Source organism: Felis catus, chromosome C2 (genome assembly GCF_018350175.1).
Source record: "Felis catus isolate Fca126 chromosome C2, F.catus_Fca126_mat1.0, whole genome shotgun sequence".
In the NCBI taxonomy this organism is placed as follows: domain Eukaryota; kingdom Metazoa; phylum Chordata; class Mammalia; order Carnivora; family Felidae; genus Felis; species Felis catus.
In genome coordinates, this window is record NC_058376.1 from 91,739,424 (window position 1) to 91,762,814 (window position 23,391).

The window sequence follows — 23,391 nt, forward strand, 5'->3', positions numbered from 1 at the left end:
GGGTGGCTCTGTCGGTTAAGTGTCCGACTTCAACTCAGGTCACGATCTCGCGGTCCGTGAGTTCGAGCCCCGCGTCAGGCTCTGGGCTGATGGCTCAGAGCCTGGAGCCTGTTTCACATTCTGTGTCTCCCTCTCTCTCTGCCCCTCCCCCGTTCATGCTCTGTCTCTGTCTCAAAAATAAATAAACGTTAAAAAAAATTTTTTAAAAAAGAATACATCTGAACTTTTTAATAGTTTATCTATCTTCTCCTTCACACATCAACTTGCTGCAAAATGGGTAAAGAGAAGAAGCCTGGGCTGGAGAACCACATTTATAAAGACCTATTAACAAAAGTAAACATAAATGTTGAAAGTATTCAATCCGATTGTGACATGGAATATTGAGGAGGTATGGCAAGAGAAGAAGTTAGACATGTAACCAAAGACCAGAAAATAAAGGGCTTACAGGTCACGTTAAGGCAATTAGATTTATTCTGAGGTCAATAAAGAATACTTGAAATATCTGAAGGAGGACTATAATTTATGTTATAGTTAAGTCATTCCTCTATCCCAAGTGCGTAGAATGGATTTGGAAAGACTACAAGCAAAAAGAGACCAGTTAGGAAATGGTGGCATTACACATATGAAACGGGATGGTGGAGTCAACAAAAGTATTTAAGATAGATGTGGAGATGGATGTCAACTTTGGAAACGGATATCAAGGCAAATATAAATATGAAAGCTATTAGGAAGTTAGAATTACTTAGACTTGTTAATTAACTAATTTTGAGAAATAAGGATAGTACAACACATCAGGTGGAGGCACAGAAAAAGAAATGGACTTGGGAAGGAAGAGAGGAAGATGGTCTCTAACCAGCCTGCCATCCAACCTGTCAACCTTGGGCCTGGTTTATATTTAAATAAGTTTAAAAAGTTGGCAATCAAAAATATTTTTAAAAATCACTTTGCATAAAAAAAATATGCCTAAACCATTACTAGATGGAAAGTCTTATTTAAAAAAACTTTTTTTTATTTTTAAATTTATTTTTGAGAGAGAGAGACACACACACAGCATGAATGGGGGAGGGACAGAGAGAAGGAGACACAGAATCTGAAGCAGGTTCCAGGCTCTGACCTGTCAGCACAGAGCCCAACACGGGGCTGGAACTCACGAACTGTAAGATCATAACCTGAGCCTAAGTCAAATACTCAACCAACTGAGCCACCCAGGAGCCCTGGAAAGTCTTATTTTTAATTTTTTTTTAATGTTTATTTTTGACAGAGAGACAGAGCATGAGTGGGGGAAGGGGGAGAGAGAGAGGGAGACACAGAATCCGAAGCAGGCTCCAGGCTCTGAGCTGTCAGCACAGAGCCTGACACAGGGCTTAAACTCACAGACCCAGAGATCATGACCTGAGCCGAAGTCGCACACTCAACTGACTGAGCCACCCAGGCGCCCCTGGAAAGTCTTATTTTTAAAGACAAAACTTTAAATGATAGACCCAAAAGCAATTTGTTCATAGGTAGTTTATTGACATGCCAAACAGCATTGGTCCACAGAGTGTGTTTTAAAAATTATTTGCCAAACTTTAAAAAATCAGGAAATTACACACACACACACACACACACACACACACACACACACACACACAGATTTTTAACTTCTCTATACAACTGGAAGATCTCACAACTGTGGGCCATCATACCCACATAGCAAGCACTGGCTGAAGCTGGTTAATGACTACTTCCCCTAAATATGGCATTTACTCTCCAGTTTGTAGAGATTCCCCGAATTCCCCCACTTTCTCACCAGCATAGAGGGAGGCCTTGTGTTCGTTACAGATCACTTTCACATTCATTCACCTATTTTACTTATATGACTTCTACAGGCATTTGAGTTTTAGTTATTTTTTAAATGCCATTCCAGTTTCAGGAAGAAATCATCAAGGGACAGAAACATACTGGAAAGTTCTGAAAGAAACATGTAGAAGGATGTGAGCAAGATAACAGAATAATAATCCACTGTACCACCATTTAAAGAATAGGGGCGCCTGGGTGGCTCAGTTGGTTAAGTGTCCAACAGCAGCTCAAGTCATGATCTTGCAGTTCATGAGTTCAAGCCCCGCGTCGGGCTCTGTGCTGACAGCCTGCTTTGGATTGTATCTCCCTCTCTCTCTGCCCTTCCCCATTCATGATCTGTCTGTCTCTCAAAAATAAATAAACATTAAAAAAAAACAGACTAATCAGAAAACATTTATGTAGCTTGGTGCCACGTATCACTTGTGCCAATCTGGTCTTATAACCGAATCAAATACTTTCTCTTCAAGAAAGAACAATTTGCAAATTTTCAACTTGAATTTAAAACATCTCAAAACTAATCAAGAGCAAAATCAACTATTCATTAGCTAAATATCTCATCTAGATTTTCTTCAGGTAGAAGTTCTTAAAACTGATGAAGAAGAAGAAAAACAATATCCAAGATAGAAGCAGAAACACTTGCCATGCTACATATTACCTTACCAGGAAAAGAAAATCCTAATATATGATCAACACTATTTTCAATGAAATCTAGCAAGCAAACATGATTTCAAGAATATGAAAAGGAACTGCTAGGATAATTGTTTGGGATGTACTACAATTAAAGATGAAAAATCATACTGATTTTTATGACAAAAGAATGCTTTATTGGCATAAATGAGCAGTTATTTAATAATCAGTAGATGATAGGTAAATAGCAACAACTCCCCCCCAAAAACAAAAATCCAAGTCTTAATTGGAATGTGAAAATTTGTTCATTTTCTTTAATAATATAGAAAACAAACAAAAAACAAGAATCTTCAAGTTGAAAACAACTTCACATTACAATCAACACTGAAAATATACGTATTTTACTATAGGAAAATCACATTGATTTCAAAAATAATTTTTGTGTGCCTGGGTGCTCAATCGGTTGTGTCTGACTTCAACTCAGGTCATGATCTCTCAATTAGGGGGTTCAAGCCCATCAGCCTCTCTGCTGTCAGCACAGAGCCTGCTTGAGATCCTCTGTTCCCCTCTCTCTCTGCCCCTGCCCTATGCACACACTCTCTCAAAAATAAAGTTAAAATTAATTTTAAAAGTAACTATAGCAAGGGAACTTTTCACAATTAATTCTTAGCTAATACTTTTTAAATATACTGTTAAAAAGCCTAAGGAATAATTTAGAAACTGTAATACTACTGTCAAATACTAGGGTTTCAAATTCATTCATTTCTTGATTTTTTTCTATTTTCAAATTTTGTGATATTTTTCAAATTTCAAAAAAAGTTACTATTTTTTCTGTGTATAACATTTATAAAAATGACTTAAGTTTGAAATTCCTTCCCATTAAGCATAAAAACACGCTTTTCAGGGGCGCCTGGGTGGCGCAGTCGGTTGAGCGTTCGACTTCAGCCAGGTCACGATCTCGCGGTCCGTGAGTTCGAGCCCCGCGTCAGGCTCTGGGCTGATGGCTCGGAGCCTGGAGCCTGTTTCCGATTCTGTGTCTCCCTCTCTCTCTGCCCCTCCCCCGTTCATGCTCTGTCTCTCTCTGTCCCAAAAATAAAAATGAAAAAAAAAATAAAAATAAAAATAAAAAAAAAACACGCTTTTCATAATTTCTTTCATCAAGTGAAAAATTAGTAGAAATTTAGCAATAACAAAATTGTATATCATAGGAGTTGTTCACAAACTATACATACTCATGATTTAAAACAAAGGTAATATAAAAACAAACCACTTTTATTAGACGACAGTATACAGATCAATTTTAATCATCTTTGTTCGGTAATAACTTCATAGGAAGCCTTTCAAATTAATCCAAATGAGTTCTACTAAGATTATATTTGATGAAGTGGTTTTCCTAGGGCAACTATGAGAAATGAGCTGTTTGTTCCAGTCATTTCATAAAGGCTTGATGGGCCCTTTCAAAAACTCTTGGTTAGTAAAGTCGAATTACCAAGTAAGACTGAAGTGTCTGCAAACAGAAGGTGAGCTACTGTGTCCTGATGTCAAAGTAGTAATTTCCTTTCTCCCCAGGAAGAAAATATAAGCATCTCAGGGTAGGTAATATTCCCTTTCATATATACAGCAGTGGAGCAAATGAGCAGATGCACAACTGATGTCTGAAAACACATTATTTTTAAAATATAATAATTGCTTATAACTAAGATTGCTATCTGAATACTGACAAGAAGCATGGGGTGGGGCAGGGTGGAGTGAAGTCGATATTTTAGAGGTACTCATTCCTGGAATGTAACATTTACAAAGCTCCACTAACAGAAAACAAAGGGAGACAGTACAGAGAGCATGATCACCAAAGTATCTTTTTGTCAGTATTTGTAGATTAGTATGAAACCAATAATAAATATCCTATGGTATTTTGGTAGCAAAAGACATACTTGGATCAACCTGCCCTCTTTTGTTAATGTTTTTATTTGAGTACAGTTGACACACAATGTTAATAAGTTTTAGGTGCACAATGTAGTGATTCAACTTCTCTATACATTACGTTGTGCTCACCACAAGTGTAGCTTTCACGATAGGACAGCATTACAGTAACATTGACTATATTCCCTATGCTGTGCTTTTCATTCCTGTGACTTATTCATTCCATGACTGGAAGCCTCTATCTCTCCTTCCCCTTTACCCATTTTGTTCATCGCCCTATACCCCTACCTCAGGCAAACATCAGTTTGTTCTCTGTATTTATAGGTTTGTTCTGCTTTTTGCTGGTTTATTTATTTGATAGATTCTACATGAGTGGAATTATATAATATTGGTCTTTCTCAGTCTCACTTATTTCACTTAGCATAATACCCTCTAGGTCCATCATGCTCTTGCAAATAGCACAATTCTTATCCTTTTTATGGCTGCGTAATACTCATGTCTGTGTGTGTGTGTGTGTGTGTGTGTGTGTGCACGCATGTGCACCACATCTTCTTTATCTATCAGTGGAAAGTTAGGTTTACTGTCCATACCTTGACTGTTGTAAATCATGCTGCTGCAACAAACATAGGGGTGCATGTATCTTTTCAAATTAGTGTTTTTGTTTTCTTTAGGTAAATATCCAGTAGTGGAACTACTGGATCATACGGTATTGACATTTTTAATGTTTTTAGAATCATCATAATGTTTTCCACACTGGCTATACCAATTTTTTTCCCCACCAACAGTGCATGAAGATTCCTTTTTCTCCCCATCCTTGCTAACACGTTATTTCTCGTGTGTTTTTACATTTTTTTTACTGTAGCCATTCTGACAGGTATGATATCTCATTGTGGTTTTGATTTGCATTACTTGATGATTAGTGATGTTGAGAATCTTTTTACATGTCTGTTGGCCATCTGTATTTCTACTTTGGAAAAATGTCTATTCAGGTCTTCTACCCATTTTTAATTGGGTTGTTTGGGGGTTTTTTAGTGTTAAGTTCTTTATATATTTTGGATATTAACCCCTTTTTGCATATAGCATTTGGAAATATCTTCTCTCATTCAATAGAATGCCTTTGCATTTTGTTGATTTCCTTATCTGCTTCATTTCTGAAATCTCTTTAGAATACCGAGTTTGAATTCATTTGAAAACATTCTTTATAAGAAATTTCACAGGTGACTATTTTATGACCTCAACTAGATACTAACATTCTTGGATGTAGGTATCACACCACTCTTTCTTCTGATTAGCCTGATGGTACCTAGTGTAGCATTTTAAAAATGATGACATACAAATAATTCTTTGGGGAACAAAAATCAATAAAATAGTAACATTACTGAGTAAAAAAGCAGTACTGTTATTTTCCAAATTATATTTATTCTGTTCAGGAATTGATAATAAAATGTAATATGGTCAATTAAAAAAATAAGAATATTTATATATTTTTGAAGAAACAATAAGAAATAAGATGATAGCTAACATAATCACTTATGAAAAAAGAGCCCTAAATTTGAGAGAGGACCAATGAATAATATATAGATAATTTAATCTATCCATGCATACAACTCATTTTCATTTCCCTAAAACAGATTATTAAATAACGACTTAGTAACTAATTCTATTAATAGTGAAACAAGTAAAAATGTAGATAATCCTCAAACCCATGGGCATAAATGAATATATGTATTTCATATTAGATGTCTTGAATTAGAAACTATATATATATATATACACACATATATATGTATGCATATATTTTTATGTATTGTAGATAACTTTCATATGGGTCGTCACATAATTAATTATTTTCTTATGAAACTTATACAAGACTATGATTAAGGCGGGAGCATCTAGAGTGCCACCACAGCCATCAAATCTCCTAGGAATAATATACATCTTCAATTTTAAAAAATTAAAATAGAAATAAATTGCATCATTTTATAAATTCAGTGAGATGAAAAATTCATTATCTCAACAGTGGGCACCAGAATTTAGAAAACAATAACTGATGATTCACTTTAGGTAAAGCAACCAAAGTGTCTAGTACATTCCAGTAAAACCAAAAAGACAGCTTAACCTTTTTGCACTAGAAGTGATCAAAACTTAAATATGGGCAGGGAGAGAGCCAAGAGCTGAGAAGCAGAGAAAGAGAAAAAGAGACATTAGCAAGACTAAATTAGGCAAAGACAGGGCACAGGGTTGAAAACAGGTAAAATAAAATTCTGATGTTGAGGTAACAGACGGACTTTTAAAAACAGGGATGTCTCATATTTTATGTGAAATTGTGTGTATTATGACATCACAATCCTGGCCTTCCAAACCCAAACACTTAATAAAATGTAACCTCATATGCCTTTTGTGAATGGACTCTGTAATGAAGTTGAGTCTCACATCTGGGTCAACACAATAGGGAGTAAACTGAGGAAGCACAAAATGACAAGAGGATCTTTAAAACGAATCTATTCAATAAAAGCAAGAGCTCATAAAAACAATAGTGACATTATGAAACACTTCTTTTACTCTACCTCTGCAAGGGATTTTGGACTTCACAGGACATGATATGGGGCTCCAGATAATCTTACCAATATATAAAAAAATGATATATTCTAAGAAACATCAGAAATTAAATGAAGTTAGAAACATGCTAATTGAATAATTTTAAAACTAACTATAACTGAAGAACAGATTCATTTAAAAATAGATAAAATAATTAAGTTGGTGTGACATTGGTGACAAATAAATAAATAAATCTGTAACAGAATGAATAATCCAGAAACAGATGGACTTATATACAATATCAACATATCACTGGAATTCAAGCTTATCTTTTAACATTGTTATGTCTTGTTCAAAAGAAATTCTAGGCTTCAACTTCAATAAAGATGAAGTAACAGAAACCAGACTTACCACTTCCACTTTAAACAAGAAAACCAAAATAAATATATGAAAACACTGTTTTCAGACATTAAACAACAGTAACATTGGACTGTTACTTCTAAGAGAAGGGAAACAAGAAAGATGAGTCTTATGATTGCCCCAGTTTGTTACTTGGAGGCAGTCTCCAAGAAGTATCAGGGAAGGAAGAGGACAAATAGACCTTGGATGTCTCGCTATGTTAAGGAAAATAGACAGGAGTTTGGGAAGACCAGGCAGTTGAATTTGTAGGAAAGAATACCAAGGATACAGACACTGCACAGAGACAGCTCTAAAAATCTGCATGGAGGTCCATTTCAGGAGTTAGGTGGCTACTGATTTGGCCTATGTGAGGAGAAATCACTGGAGACCAGGAAAAGACTCACTGGAAAACAGTAGAATGAACAATTGGCAGAGTTCACAGTATTTGGGAAAAAGATTTCCACCACTTAGGAGAGACATCAAAAAATACTGAGGGACATCCAGAGGAAACTCTAGAAAGTCTTGCCTTAGTGAAAGCATACAGAGGGGGGAAAAAGACATCCTTAACTCCAAAAGAATAAAGATGAGAATTATCTCATCAGAAACTGAGAAACAAAAGACAATGGAGAATGCTTCAAACATTGAAATAAAAAAAAAAAACAACACAAAAATAAAACCATCAATTCAGAAACCTACACTCAACAAAAACATTTTTCAGTAATTAAAGTGAAGAAATATTTTTTCAGACAAAAAATTGAGAGAATTCTTTGCCAGCCCATAAGAACCACAAAAAGAAGTCTTCAGGTAGAAGTAAAATGATATAAATGGAAATTTTCATCTATGCAAAAGATGAAGAGTAATGAAAATGGTAAATACATGGGTAAATACAGAGCATACTGTTTCCCACTTTAATCATTTTTAAATAAATATTTATTCACTATTTATTTTCAGAGAGGGAGAGACACAGAGAGAGAGCACACAACCAGGGGAAGGGCAGAGAGAGACTCCCAAGCAGGCTCCATGCTGTCAGCACAGAGCCCAACATGGAGCTCGATCCAATGACCATAAGATCACGATCTGAGCTGAAATCGAGTCAGATGATTAACTGACTGAGCCACCCAGGCACCCCCCATTTTAATCATTTTGAAAGATAATCATATAAGAAAAATAATAGTGAATTATTGTAAGTTCTTTAACATACAGAGAGGTAAAATTATAAAAGCAAGAAAACAAGAAGGTATGGGGAAATAAACAGTGTATTTTTTATTACTCTTACATTTACATGAGGCAGCATAGTATTTGCTGGTGAACTGAAAAGTTAGAAATAATGCAGACTTTGGGGGTAACCACTAAACAAATAAAAAGGTACAGATGGGAAAAAACTGAATACAAAATGGAATCATAAATTATATTCATTTTATCTAAAAAAAGGGAAGGGGGAAAAGTAACAAAGAACAGATAAGAGAAATAGAAAACAAATATCAAGACAGTTGATTAAAAAAAAGAGAGAGAGAGCTGATTTAAGCCCAAACATAGGAATAATAACTTAAGACTATAAATGGTTTGAAAAATCTAATTAAAAGGTAGAGATTGAATAAAAACTATATATTAGCTACCAATAAAAATTACTGTAAGTATGATGACACACAGATTAAAATTTAAAAATGGAGGAAGAAACAATCTGGAAACACTATTTAAAAGAAAACTAGAATGGCTGCATCAACACCAGAAAAGAAGATCTAAAAGCAACGGATAATATCAGGATGAAAAGGATAATTACATAGTGTTAAAGGGGTCAATTTACCAAGAGGACATAACATTCCTAAAGGTTTATTCATTTAATAAAATATCTTTTAAAAACATAAAGTAAAAACTGGTGGAATGTAAAGAGAAATAAAAAAATAGCAATTACAGTAAGATATCTGAACATGTCTTTCTCAATCATTGGTATAACAAGTACAGAAAAAGTAAGTATATAGAAGACTTTAAAAATATTATCAATTGCCTTGATCTAATTAACATCTGTAGAACATTTTTATTTCATGTGCACGTTGAACAATCACCACAATGAACAATGCTCTAGGTCATAAGACAAATTCAATAAATTAAAAAGATTGCAACTATACAATGTATGATACCACGATGGAATTAAATGAGAAATCAGTAACAAAAATGTATCTGGAAACTCCACAATATTAGATTCCAATACTAATCTAATAACAATAGTCTTGTAAATAACACATGGGTCAAAAGGGAAAAAAAACATAATACATTAAGAAATATATCAATTGATGGGGCACCTGGGTAGCTCAGTCAGTTAAGCATATGACTCTTGATTTTGGCTCAGGTCATAACCTCACAGTTCAGGAGATCAAGCCCTATGTCAGGCTCTGTGCTGACAGTGTGGAGCTTGCTTGGGATTTTCTCTCTCTCAAAATAAATAAATAAAATTAAACTTAAATTTTAAATTATACATATAATATAAATTAATGTATATTAATTATATTTATATAATTATATAAATTATATAATATAAATATATTATATATAAGTTATATATAATGTAATTTATATGTTTTTATATATATACAAAGAAAACAAAAACACCCCATATCATAACTTCAGATGCAACTAAGTGCATAGAAAGAAATTTGTAGCATTAAATGCTTATGTTAGAAAAGAAGGAAATTGTTAAATCATTTTCCTTAAGTTTCTACCTTAAAAAACTAAAAAGAATAAACAAGGAAATTAAGCACAAAATGGACAGAAGGAAGAAAATAATAAAGGTAAAAGCAGATATCTATGAAATAGAAGACAGACAAATAATACAGAAAAATCAGTGAAACCAAAAACTAGTTATTTGAAAGAATCAATAAAATTGATAAAATTCCAAACAGATTAATCAAGGAAAAAGAGAAATGACAACAAATTACCAATATCAGGAATGAAAGAGAGGACATTACTCAGATTACAGACAAAACCATTAGAAAATAATATTATGGACAATTTTATAACTTGGTGAAAAAAAATTCCTTGGAAGATATGACTCAGCATGAAATAGATTACCCAAATAGCCCTTATCAAAGAAAAGAATTAAACTCAAGTTTAAAAACCTTTCCAAAAGAAAATTTCAGGCCAAGATAGCATCACTGGGAATTCTACGGAATATTTAAGTAAAAAATAGTATCAACTCTACATAAGCTACTCCATAAAGTGGAAGAGGAGGGAACATCTCCCAACTCACATGATAAAGCCAACATTAGCCTGATCCAAAACCAAACAAAACTGTAAGAAACTACAGATCAATGTCTTTTATGATCACACACATGAAAATAAATTCCTACCAAAATTTTAGCAAATTTAGTTCTCTGATATTTAAAATATATAATATATAGATTAAATGCATATAATAAACATATATTGCACTTAAAAAATAATATATGAAGGCATATAAAAGGCATTTGAAATGTGACCAAGTAGATGCAACATGGGTTTAACGTTCCAAAAATAATGTGATTTCCCATACTAAAATATTTTTTTAAAAAGGAAAAAGACATATGATCATCTCAATAGATGCCAAAAAGTATTTCACAAAATTCGGCATCTATTCATGATATTTTAAGCTAATTATAAACAGAAGGGAACCTTTTAATCTGAAACAGGATATGTGTTACAGTCTGAATTGTGTTCACCCCAAATTCATTTGTTAAAGCTCTAACCCGCAATATGATTGTATTCAGAAATAGGACCTTTAATGAAATTAAGTTTAAATAAAGTCATGAGTGGAGCCCTAATTCAATAGGACTAGTTACAAATTTCTCTGTCTCTCTCTCCCAATCTGTCCTTCCCATCTCTCACACTCTGCCTCTGCCTCTGTCTCTCCTTTTGGACAGACAAGAGTCCAAGTGAGGACACAGCAAGAAAGCAGCCATCCACAAGCCAGGAAGAGAGCCCTCACCAGAAACCAACTCTAACAATACTCTGATTTTGGACTCCTGTCCTCCAGTACTACGACAAAATACATTTCTGCTGTTTAAGCCACCCAGCCTGTGGTATTTTATTATGGCAACCCAAGCAGACTAATATGGCATCTCTGAAAATCCCAGTTAACATCATTCTTATATGGTGAAATACTAAAAACACTAAATGTTTTCCCTTTAAGATCAAGAACAAAAAGTAATGTTGGCATTTACCATATACATATCAATATTGTACTGAATATCTAGGCTAGTAAAATAAAGCAAAAAGAAGAAATGCAGGCATACAATTTGAAAAAAAAGAAAAACTTTTTTCAGAAAAACATGCAGAAAATTCTGAGGAAATATATGCAAAGCTATTATAACTAAAAAATGACTTACCAAATACACAGAATAAACTCAAATGTACAAAAACCAACTGTACAAAATATACTAGGTATAAATATTAGAAATTTAAATTTTAACAAGAAATTTAATTTTAATAAAAAATTTTAATATGAAAGTAGAAATTTTAATTTTAATATTTTCAAATAACATAACATCAAATTATGAAATACCTAGGGATGATTTTTTTAATTTTGTCTAACTTGTAAAACTTCATTGAAATAAGTTAAATATTCAAATTAACAAAAATACAAAACTTGTTCATAAACTGAATGACTCAATATTGTTCAATGTCAACTGTCCCCAAATTTATTCAACAAAATCATAATTAAAATTTGAGCAGGCTTTTTTGTAGAAGTAACTCTTCTATAATTTCCATGGAAATGCAAAGAACATTAGCCATTAAGGAAATGCAAATTAAAACCACAATGAGCGAGATACCACTATTCACCCAGTAGAAAGGCAAAATAAAAAGACTGATCTTACTAAGTGCTGGGAAGCATGTAAAACAATTACAATTCTCATATATTGCTGGTGCAAATGCAAAATGGTACAGGCACCTAAGAAAATCATTGGCAGTTTCTTAACAAAGTTTCTTGTAAAATTACATACACACTTATCATTCAACCCAGTAATCCCACTCTTAGGTATTTACTCTAGAGAAATAAAACATATGTCCATACACAGACCTGTATAAGACTGTTCATAGTAACTACATACATGATAGCCAAAAATCAGCTATACCTATGATACCCAGATATCCATACATAAGTGGATAAACCCATTGTGGTATATCTGTGTAACTGAATACTACTCATGATTAAAAAAGGAATAAACTACTTGAGCACAAACAACATGGATGAATCACAGAAGTATTATGTTGAGTGAAAAAAATCCAGACATAAAAGACTACTTGCTGTATTGTTTAATTAATATGAACTCTTAGAAAAATCTAAGCTGTGGGTAGTTGCCAGAGGCTAGCAGTAGAGAAAAAGGATCAACTGCAATGGCACAATGGAGGTTTGTTCAGGAGATGGAAACTTTCTCTATCCTGAATGTACTTGTGGGGTATACAACTTTACTGAATGTATATATCATACAATGTGTATACTTATTGTACTTCAATAAAGCTGATTTTCAAAAAATAAGAAGAAACTTCACATTTGTAACTACATATGGTAATAGATGTTAACTAGACTTATTGTGGTGATTTTGCAATATTTACAAATGAAATCATTACATTGTACATCTGAAATTAATATAATATTATATGTCAATTATGCCTCAATAAAAAATGCAAAAACTGCATTAAAATATGGAAAAAATTAGTCAGAAAAAATTCACAGATATTTCAATGATCTAAAGAAGGTTAAGAAGAGAAAACCAGTTACTTAGTTTCCAGATCATAAACAACATTCCCTGAGAGCACATCATGGAATGCCTGAAGCTCCTCAGACCACAGTTGAAAAACATCTATCATGATAACTGAGGCATTCCAAATCAATGAGGAAGGCTGGAATAGTCATCAAGTGGTAGTGTGTCACTAACCTAGCCATTTAGAAATAAAATAAGCTAGACTCTTGTCTTAAATCATACCTCAGAATAAATTCTTTACAGATTAAACATTAAACATAAAAAAGTAACAGAGGAAAATGTTAAATAATTAGTCATATAACTTCATGTAGGACAAGCTTTTGTAAGCATGGCTCCATGGCCAGAAACTATAAGGAAAAGATTAACAACTATTGGGGGAAATACAAATAAAATTAGAATTGGCAATATAGAAAAAAATTTTTAATTGGTGAGACAAAAGACTAATATCCTTTAAAAATATAGAGTTGGTATTAAATAGCAATAAGAAAAAGAAGATTATACTAATGGGGGAAAAAGCAAGACATGAACAAGAAATTCACAAAAGACAGTGCAATGGCTACTAAATATTTGAAAATATATGACTAATGAACAAATCCAATGTTGAAATATCAAAGTTCACCTGCCTAAATAAAGAATACCCTTGTTGTAAGAATGTAGTGCTAGTGGAAATACATGTTTACATCTTTCTGGAGAGCATTTTGCAGTAAGTATCAAATGTCTAAATCTTCATCATTTTTAAAAGTTTTAAAATCTACTTTATAATCTGATATATAAAGAGTTGTGTTTAGCTCAGAACTGTTTATATGGTGGAAAACCATCCTAAATGTTCATAAATATCAGATGCTGCAAACACAGCCTGAAGCCACTGAAAATGAGAATGTAACCAATAATTATTGACATAGAAAAATATCCATGGCGGGTACCTGGGTGTCTCAATCTGTTAAGTGTCAGACTTTAGCTCAGGTCATGATCTGGCGATTAGTGGATTCAAGCCCCACATCCAGGTCTGTGCTGACAGCTCAGAGCCTGGAGCCTGCTTCAGATTCTGTGTCTCCCTCTCCCTCTGCCCCTCCCCCACTCATTCTCTCTCTCTCTCCCTCTCTCTCTCTCTCTCTCTCTCTCTCTCTCTCTCTCTCTCTCTCTCAAAAATAAAATTAAAAAAAATATGTATCCATGGCAAGGGGTTAGATAAAATATGAATATACTTTGCATGAAGACTCATTAAAAAAAACTATCTTTCTACTCATCTGTCTCTCTTTTTACCTACATATACATACACATACACACAAAGAACACAGGTATGTATGGAAAGTTATACTAAAAGATCAATACAAGTTATCTGTGATTAGCAAAATTAAAGGAAAGCTTTTTTTTATATTTGCCTATATTATCTGAATTATTTATGTGTAAAAATAAGACTGTTTAAACGATTATTTACAATGTAATTTCAAATTTCAAATTGGACAAGAAAAAATAAATCCGGACATTTTCTAAAAGCTTAAAAACAAGGTGTAGATAGTCATCATAATCAATGTTTACACCAAGTACAATCTACAGCAAGTTTTACTGTTTTTTTTTTAAGTGTCAGACTAAAAATTCTAGAAAAAAATCTTGAGGATTTCTTTCCCACATGAAATGCTACCTAAGGATCTACTAAATAGTCTTTCTGCTACCCTTATCCCTAGTGTTTCACTTTGTGGCTTTATATCTCCAATAAAAGATCTTACTGGCTTTAAGTTTCTTTTCTTTGAAAATTATTTTCTGCTAGGTCTTAAGAAAATAAAGTGGAACTGTGGTTTGCATCTTATTTGAGAAAGATAGATAACCTTGAGTCTTAAGCCTTCTCTGGCATTTTCTTGATCTTCACTAACCATGACCAAGGTAGAATGGTCTCATCTGCAAATTACTAAAAATAATCAGCTCTGGGAAGTGACCTTGGATGAAGCAATGTTAAATTGGCCAGGAAATTTTTTTGAGGCATCACTGTTATTAACTCGCAATTTTTTCATTTCACTCTGCCACTGATGCTTGGCAGGTTATAATTTTTCATTTTCGCACTTGGATGAAACTCAGTGAAGTAGAGATTATGGAGATAGTAGTGGAGAATTTTTACAAAGGGATTTCCCCCCTCACTCCATAATATTATATGGCTACAAAATGGATTTCTATTGGAGACAACTTATCAGTTGAAGATACGTAATCAGATTAAGATAACAGTACTGACCTACACCATATTTAAAAAATTTTTAAAGTGCTGCCTTCTGTATACAGAGTTGATGTTATGACCAATTTATATACTTGGAAACATTTCCTTAGTGGAGATGGTTTAGGCTGATTCTTCTTTGACAACTCCATGCTTTCAAGAGTTTATTTGCTGGGATTAAAGAAAATGTCTATGAAAATAGAAAATACTTCTTTATACAGAGATGTCCAGTGACACAGATTGAAAATAAACTTGTACTACTATTAATGAACTAGGAGCTAATTTTAGATAGGTGGCATCTATTTTTGGTGCATCCTTCCTCCTTCTTTACCTCCATAAAACCAGTCGCAGTGCCAGTAGTCTGGTGATGACCACTTATATCCAGATTCTTCCAGAATCTCCTTTCAGCATGCTATTCACTAGCCATCTTATGATAGGCACTAAATAGGTAAGTTGTCATTCCCTCAAGTAAAAGAGGACAGAATATTCATTTTAAAAATAAAGAATACTATAATAAGGAACATAGTAAATCAGAGAACAAATTTGAGTTTGGAAATATCCCTTAAATCCGAAGACAATATTTAAATGGGTAGCTAGAATAGAGACTTAGAGACCAGTCTCCTCCAGTCTTAAACAACTAAGAAATGTAGGGGTGCCTGGGTGGCACAGTCGGTTGAGCGTCCAACTCTTGATCTTGGCTCAGGTCATGATCTTGTGGTTTGTGGGTTCGAGGCCTGCAACGGGCTCTACACTGATGACGCGAAGCCTGCTTGGGATTCTGTCTCTCCTCTCTGCCTCTCCCCAGCTTGTGCTCTCTCTCTCAAAATAAATTAAAAAATTTTTAAACATTAAAAAAATGAGAAATGCCTACTTGAGTCACTAATTCCCTTCACTTATTTTGATTTGATCATTAGTATCCAATTGCACCCAGGGTAGTGTCAAGGTAGAATACCAAACCAGGGACAACTATTTACTAGGATAACCATTACTTTCTTCCTGAAAATCTTTATGTGTCATCACCATACTACTTAAAAAGAAAATCAGGGCTGCCTGAGTGGCTCAGTCAGTTAAGCACTGGACTCTTGATTTCAGCTCAGGTCATGATCTCACCATCATGAGATCACGCCCTGAGTGCAGCTCCACCCTGGGCATGGTACCTGCTTAAGATTCTCTGTCTTCCTCTCCCTCTGCCCCTCCCCAACTTGTGCACAACCCCAAAAATAAATAAATAAATAAATAAATAAATAAATAAATAAATAAATAAATAAATAAATATTAAACTGCTACTGTCCCCCAGAACATATGAATTTGAGGTCTTGTATCTAATTGTAGAATAAAATATTTTGTTCCCCTAAGAAAACTGAGTTAAACACTATTTCACCACAGACATTATAATTACCTCACAATATAATTTTGATATAAATGGGACTGCTAGCTATCTTTTTTTTGTCTAACCACTGGCAAAATATGTAAATTGACAGAAGAGCTGCATAGCAAAGAGCTTCCTTTGAGTGACTACAGCATCTTAGCATTGAATAGATCAAATGCTTTTACAGCAACAGTTTAGAGTAATATTTTGTTTTTAAGTGAAGTTCCAAAATGATATACAGAAATGAAATTAACCATTTCATTGAGATAAAGAGGTAAAGTTTCCAATCTAAAATTTTTAAAAAAGAGGATTGGGGGGCGCCTGGGTGGCTCAGTCGGTTAAGCATCCGACTTCAGCTCAGGTCACAATCTCGCGGTCCGTGAGTTCAAGCCCCGCGTGGGGCTCTGGGCTGATGGCTCAGAGCCTGGAGCCTGTTTCTGATTCTGTGTCTCCCTCTCTCTCTGCCCCTCCTCCGTTCATACTCTGTCTCTCTGTCTCAAAAATAAAAATAAATGTTAAAAAAAATTAAAAATAATAATAATAAAAAAGAGGATTGGTAAAATGATAATATCAAACATACACCTTTATTAATCTGCATGATACACAGTACATGCTAAAGTTTTAAGAAATGTAATTAAAATAAGTTATTTTAATACAAATAATAAAGGTAAAACAAAGATGATACATTTTAAATGTAATACAGTTCCTTAATTAATTTTTGCATGTTTTAATAGACATGTTTAATAAAATGTTTTTGTTATAAATACTAATTAATAGCAAATAGTCCATCAAATAGCATATAGTCAATAATAAGATATTTGTTTTTTCTACCAGCCTCTGAAGTGGAAAAAAAGGGAAAAAAAGAAAAGCAGGAGGAAGAGGGACCAAAGGAAGAGACTGCTCCTTCCTTTCTTTCTCTAAAGCTCTAGAGAGACAAATAGAATGCTCCAAAGATTAGAATCAGGTCTACTCTTGTCCTACTGGGCAGGCCCCATTTCAAGCAAAAGGTAGAGTAGTTTGGCTTGTTCCTCTATAAAATCTGGTAACACAGAGAAAGTTAGCCTAGATTTTCTATGCATTAAGGTAGCAGTATTTGGTGCACAAGCTACAGAGAAACCTGTAGCTTAAAATTTCCTACTTTTGAAAAATAATGTCAAGATTCATCCTTTATATTGTGAAAATTGCTGATTTGACCCTTCCACAAAAAATACTGAAAACTGAAAGACTAAATAGCATACAATCATTCATCCTAGCAATAAGTAATAAGAAACAAGGATGGAATATATTTTATTAGAAGATCTACTACAATAGGAGTACTTTATATTTTAATAATAAAAGGAAATTCTTAGCCATAACTTGGACATATTTTTATTCTTGCAAAATTATTAAAATTTTAAAAGCAATCCATTTTGTTATTCTTGTATTACAAGACATTCCATAAAATGTTCACCACTTCAAGGTAATTCTATTTGTTCAAAATTGCATTCTTTTTAAAATAGCATTTCTAGTATTAAGGGAAACAAGCAAAATCTCAGTCAGTCATTTTTTGTTTTAAGTAGTCAAATTATTAAATTAAAATTCCAAAAAGGCATTTTTAAAGGAAAAGTAGTTTGAACAATTACCTTTCTTATCAATAAGGTAAACTGAGCCAGATCGTCAAAAATAAGTATTACCTATTACTAACTTTTGTTTTTATCATAGACTGAGGTAATATAAACGAAAATATAAATAGTTAAGTTATAGTTAGACTTTCTTAAGGAACACTGATATCAAGGACTACTTACAGCATCTGGAAAATCCTTTTGTAGATGCAGAAATACAGCAGACATCTTTGGTACCATTACAGTACTGAGACATGCCGCCTGAGGGTAGGAAACGCTGCCTCATGCCCTATAACTTGTGTCTTCTACTTTCAGAAACTGGACTGACTAGGCATTTAAATATTTCCTTATTACCTTACCTTTATATTTTTTTAAGAAAGGCCAAGAAAAACATCCAGTGCCTTGTTTTATTCATGAGACTGTGCCAGAAATCATTAATAGAAATAAATAGAAATAAAGTTAGGAAATCTTAGCCAAAGCCAAAGATTTCTCTAGACTTTAGTCTTCTCTCTTGAGTGTAGCTATATGTATGATGCAACCCTCACTTTATAATGCACAGACATGTTCAATACTAAAATGACTGTATTAACAGAAAAAAAGTCATAATACTCTGCCTCTGAAATACCAAGGGCGATGAAGATCTATGAAATGGACAAGAGTGCTTCAATTTAAGTAACACCAGAATTAAACAGCATAGAGAGAGATGATTAGAGCTCAAGAAACTTCCCTCTCGTAGCTGTTTAGGCATTCACTTTCCCTTACTTTCCCTTGCTTTTGAATGGACTCCCCCACCCCTCCTGCGCTGTCAAAGTTTTCTATGAAAAACACCAAGATTATTTTTACTTATACCAAGTATTTTGAGTGCCTAAGACGTGTGCACACACTTAGAAAGTATAACATGTTACTGTGAAGTTGGAAAAAGGATTATTCTCCCCAATCAACAGGTTCTTTAATTCAAAACAGTAAAATATAATATAATATAATATAATATAATATAATATAATATAATATAATATAATATAATATAATATATATATACACATAGTGATAGCTAATAATAGACATGAAAATGATTTACTAATGAAAAATAGAGCTAAGAAAAAAGATTTGAGATAATTTAATGACCACAAATAATGTATATCAAAAATGCTATATCAGTTTTTAATTACTTATCATAATGCATTTACTAAATGAATATAATGGCATTTTAGAAAAGCGAAATATTTCAGGTAGGATAGCAGGAAAAAAACTTAAGCAGTTAAAAAAATAAAAAAGAGATTTTGTCTTTCAAATAAGTCACAGGTGAAGCTGACGTCACTGTATGGACTACACTTTAGAATCACTGACTTAGGGATTCCTCTATGCTTGAGATTGTTCAGCATAGATGAGGTGACACTCAAACTGTAGAAGATCTGAGGCAGGAGACTATGTGAGAATAGCGATTTCAGAGACTGAAGGTACATGGTACAAACAAATCATGACAAAATGCTACCTCGCATCTTCCTAGGTGTCACATGTGTGGGAAGAGGGGTGAGGAAGAGGTCCTCGTGCTGCCCTCATGAAACTTGAAGGATTGGGACCTGAAAGAAGTCACTCTAAAAAAAGCTCTGGCCACTAATTTTGCTATGGATCTCATCCACTCAGCTTAAGACCTGAATAGGAAAAAGATAAGCCTCCCCAAACAAGAAGGAATTCTCCAGCACACTACCTCCAGACTGTATCTGCACCATTAGCTCTCCTGGGCTTCAAGCCTGCTGGCCCATACTACAGATTTGGGCTTGCCAGCCTCCATAATCACACCATCCATACTCTGTTGTCTGTCTTTAGCCAAGTTTCCTTATCTCTGTCTTTGACATCTGTTTGAGTACACCACTGAGCGATCCTGCATGAATTTCTAAGTATGCACATCTTTTGGAGATTCTTTGCCAAAAACAGGAATTAAAAAAAAAAATGAGCAAAGGGAAAGGAGCCAAGTATAATTTACTCATATTTTATTTAAATCCACCCTGTTTTTAAAAGTTAAAAAAAGGCCTAATCAAATATCTGTCTCGTTCTTGGGCTGAAGCATAGTCTATAGCATATCTTTTATCTTGGTTGGGCTGTAATACATTTTTGAATTCTAGTAAGGAGACTGAACCAATAATCAAAAGCTCCAACAAACAAAAGCCCAGGACCAGAGGGTTTCACTGGTGAATTCCACCAAATATTCAAAGAAGATTTAATGCCTATCCTTCTCAAATTCCTCCAAAAGAATGAAGAGGAGGGAATGCCTCCAAACTCATTTTATGAGGCCAGCATTATCCTGATACCAAAACCAGACAAGGACACAAAAAAAGAAAAAAGGAAAGTTAAAAGAGGAGAGGGGAGGGGAAGAAGGAGAGGGGAGTGAAGGGGAGAGGAAGAGATGGGGGAAGAGAGGAAATTAGGCCAATATCCTTGATGAACATAGATGCAAAAATTTCAAAATGTTAGCAGAACAAATGCAACAATACATTAAAAGAATCATACACCATGACCAAGTGGCATTTTGGGATTTATTTGTCTCACCTACTGAGAACAACCCTTCTGAGAACAAACATGAACATTTCTGCAAAGCAACATTACTAATTAAACAATACCAAAAGGCCAAAGTTAACTATCAAGAGATATTCACCAAAGTAATCCCACTGCCACTTTTGCTGAGTTGTGGGAAGAAGCAAACCCTCATGGCTCTGGATAAATGAAAAATTCATATAAAAAGTAATTTTAATTTCTTAAGTTACAGCTCTAAATATTTCTGAGACTTCTCAACTCTGACCTTCAACTCCAGCAGCAGTGCTCCTCTTCAGTCACCCCATTCCCAGGGTCACATCCTGGGCCACCATCACCTCAAACAGCTTAAATTTCCCACTGATTATAGTCCTCATCATTCCAAAAATCTTACTCCATTGCTACTGATACCTTTGATCTTGAAACTCACTGGAGTTTCTGATGCTCTGACCACCTCTACTTTCTTGGAGGTCATCATCCACTCCCCACCCCACCCCAGCTCTGCCATGTCCCTTCTAAATACCTTCTGATCCAACCTAGACTTTATGGCACATCATTTCAACAAATTTCTTATCAAAAATCCATTCCCTCTGCTCCAGCCCTGCTAACAAAGGCCTTTCTCAGACCTATCATTTGCCCTCTATGCTCCTGTGCCCAGATTCCTGAAGACTAATGCAGACACCATGCTAAAAATACACTGCCTCTCACCCCAGCTGAGCTCCCCAGGCCACTGAGCTCCCCTTTGGTTGGTTGTCTTTTCCATTCCCCTCAGTGACTATCCCTAATGTCCATTATTCTCTCCAGCACTGTATCTCATCCCAAACCTCTTCTCCTTTAGCAAATAGTTCCTCAGAGTATTATCAAGAAGCATCTTTCTCACTCTCCATTTCCCAGAGATATATTTACCTAGAATCATGCCATCTTTTCCTCATGCCCTAAAGGAAGAAACTTCTACCTTAGGCTGGTCCCTGCATCTGTACTTTAAATCCCATTCACTCTCAGTTACTCAAGATCTTTATATTATCAATGATCTTTTCTCTTTGCTGCATCATCAACTTCCTCTCAACTAGATCCTTCCTTCAGCAACATATATGTTCACATTTCCCCCAGCATAATAAAAATCCTACCTTTGACTTATGCTTACTTCTTCCCTTCCCAAGTACCCTCTTATAAGTATACTCCCTGTCTCCATATCCCCTTTTGCATCTCTCAACCTTTTGCAGTTTGCTGCTACTTCAACCACACTATCGGTATTACTCTCACTAAGATCATTTAAATGACTTTCAAGTTTCTAAGTTTAAAGGCCAGGTTTCCATTCTCTTACTTGAGCTCCCTACAATATTTGATACTACTCATCAATTTCCCCTCTTCAAGTGCTCTCCTGGTTTAAATTTTTTTAATGTTTATTTACTTTTAAGAGAGAGAGAGAGAGAGAGAGAGCGAGCAGGGGAGGGGCAGAGAGACAGGGAGACACAGAATCGGAAGCAGGCATCATGCTCCAAGCTGTCAGCACAGAGCCTGATGCAGGGCTTGAACCCATGAACCATGAGATCATGACCTGAGCCAAAGTCAGATGCTCAACCGACTGAGCCACTCAGGCACCCCATCTCCTGGTTTTAGAGTAACATTATCCCTTGTTTCTCTTCTCTCTCTACCTAGTTTTTCTCTCTGTTTCTGGGATTCCTCTTCCTACACATATCAAAAAAAAATGTTTAAAAACACACTGAATGGCATCCCAGTGGACCTTCTGGGCTGAGCCACATATAGCAGGGCTCTGTCACGACAGTATCATGCAGGTTGTGACTGTGAGCACTCACAGCCCTATGGGTTTTAATAGTCTGTATGCCATAATCGTGGAGTTTGGTGGCAATGTCACTTTACACGAAGTCATATATGGTGCTATCAGCTGCCCTGAGAAAGAGAAAGGGGGCTTCACTGCTGTGCCAGAAAACAATTAAATTTGGGAAAGTATATACTGTCATACACCTAGGGAAATAAGGATTCCCTAGATGTTTGATGGCCTGCTTTTCCGTCACTCGTAAAGTATTGTGCACTTGGCCCTGAGGCTTGCTAACATTTTGATTAGTGAGCAAGATGCCTGCAAAATTGGTGACTGGTTGCTTCAAGAAGCTGGAAGATTCGCTGTGTTTCCAGAGACTTCTTACCATCTAGAGAACACATACATCCACCAAGCCCCAGAGCTCCTGAAAGACCATAACACCCAAAGTTGACACCTATTCTTCTATCATTCTCTAGCAAATGACCACCAAAGAGGTGCCTTACTCAGGGGAGCATCAGTATGTGCTCTACACCATAGAGGCCTATCATCTTCATCCATTTCTCTCAGCAGCTGTCTTCACAGACTCCATCTCTGGGAAAAGACAAGATCATCTGCTGCTGCTAAGTGCAGAACTTCTGGTTGACTTTAACTCTTTAAAACCTTAATTTGGCTGATTTTAAACCTATATTAAGATAAACTATTGCTTTGTTTCTATTCATGTTTTTTTACTTTATTTAAATCCAAGTTAGTTAACATATAGTGTAATAATGGTTTCAGGAGTAGAATTTAGTGATTCATCACTTACATTATAATACCCAATGCTCATCCCAACAAGTGTTTTCCTACGCCCA

General features: G+C 34.7%; 1 protein-coding gene and 1 pseudogene across 9 annotated transcripts in view; one reads left to right on the forward strand and one right to left on the reverse strand.

The window, feature by feature from the left end:
* NAALADL2 (N-acetylated alpha-linked acidic dipeptidase like 2) overlaps positions 1 to 23,391 on the reverse strand; it is a 1,340,454-nt gene that overhangs the window by 1,258,717 nt on the left and 58,346 nt on the right. The gene's annotated exons all lie outside the window — the stretch shown is intronic.
* Positions 22,488 to 23,205, forward strand: LOC101101660 (annotated as a pseudogene).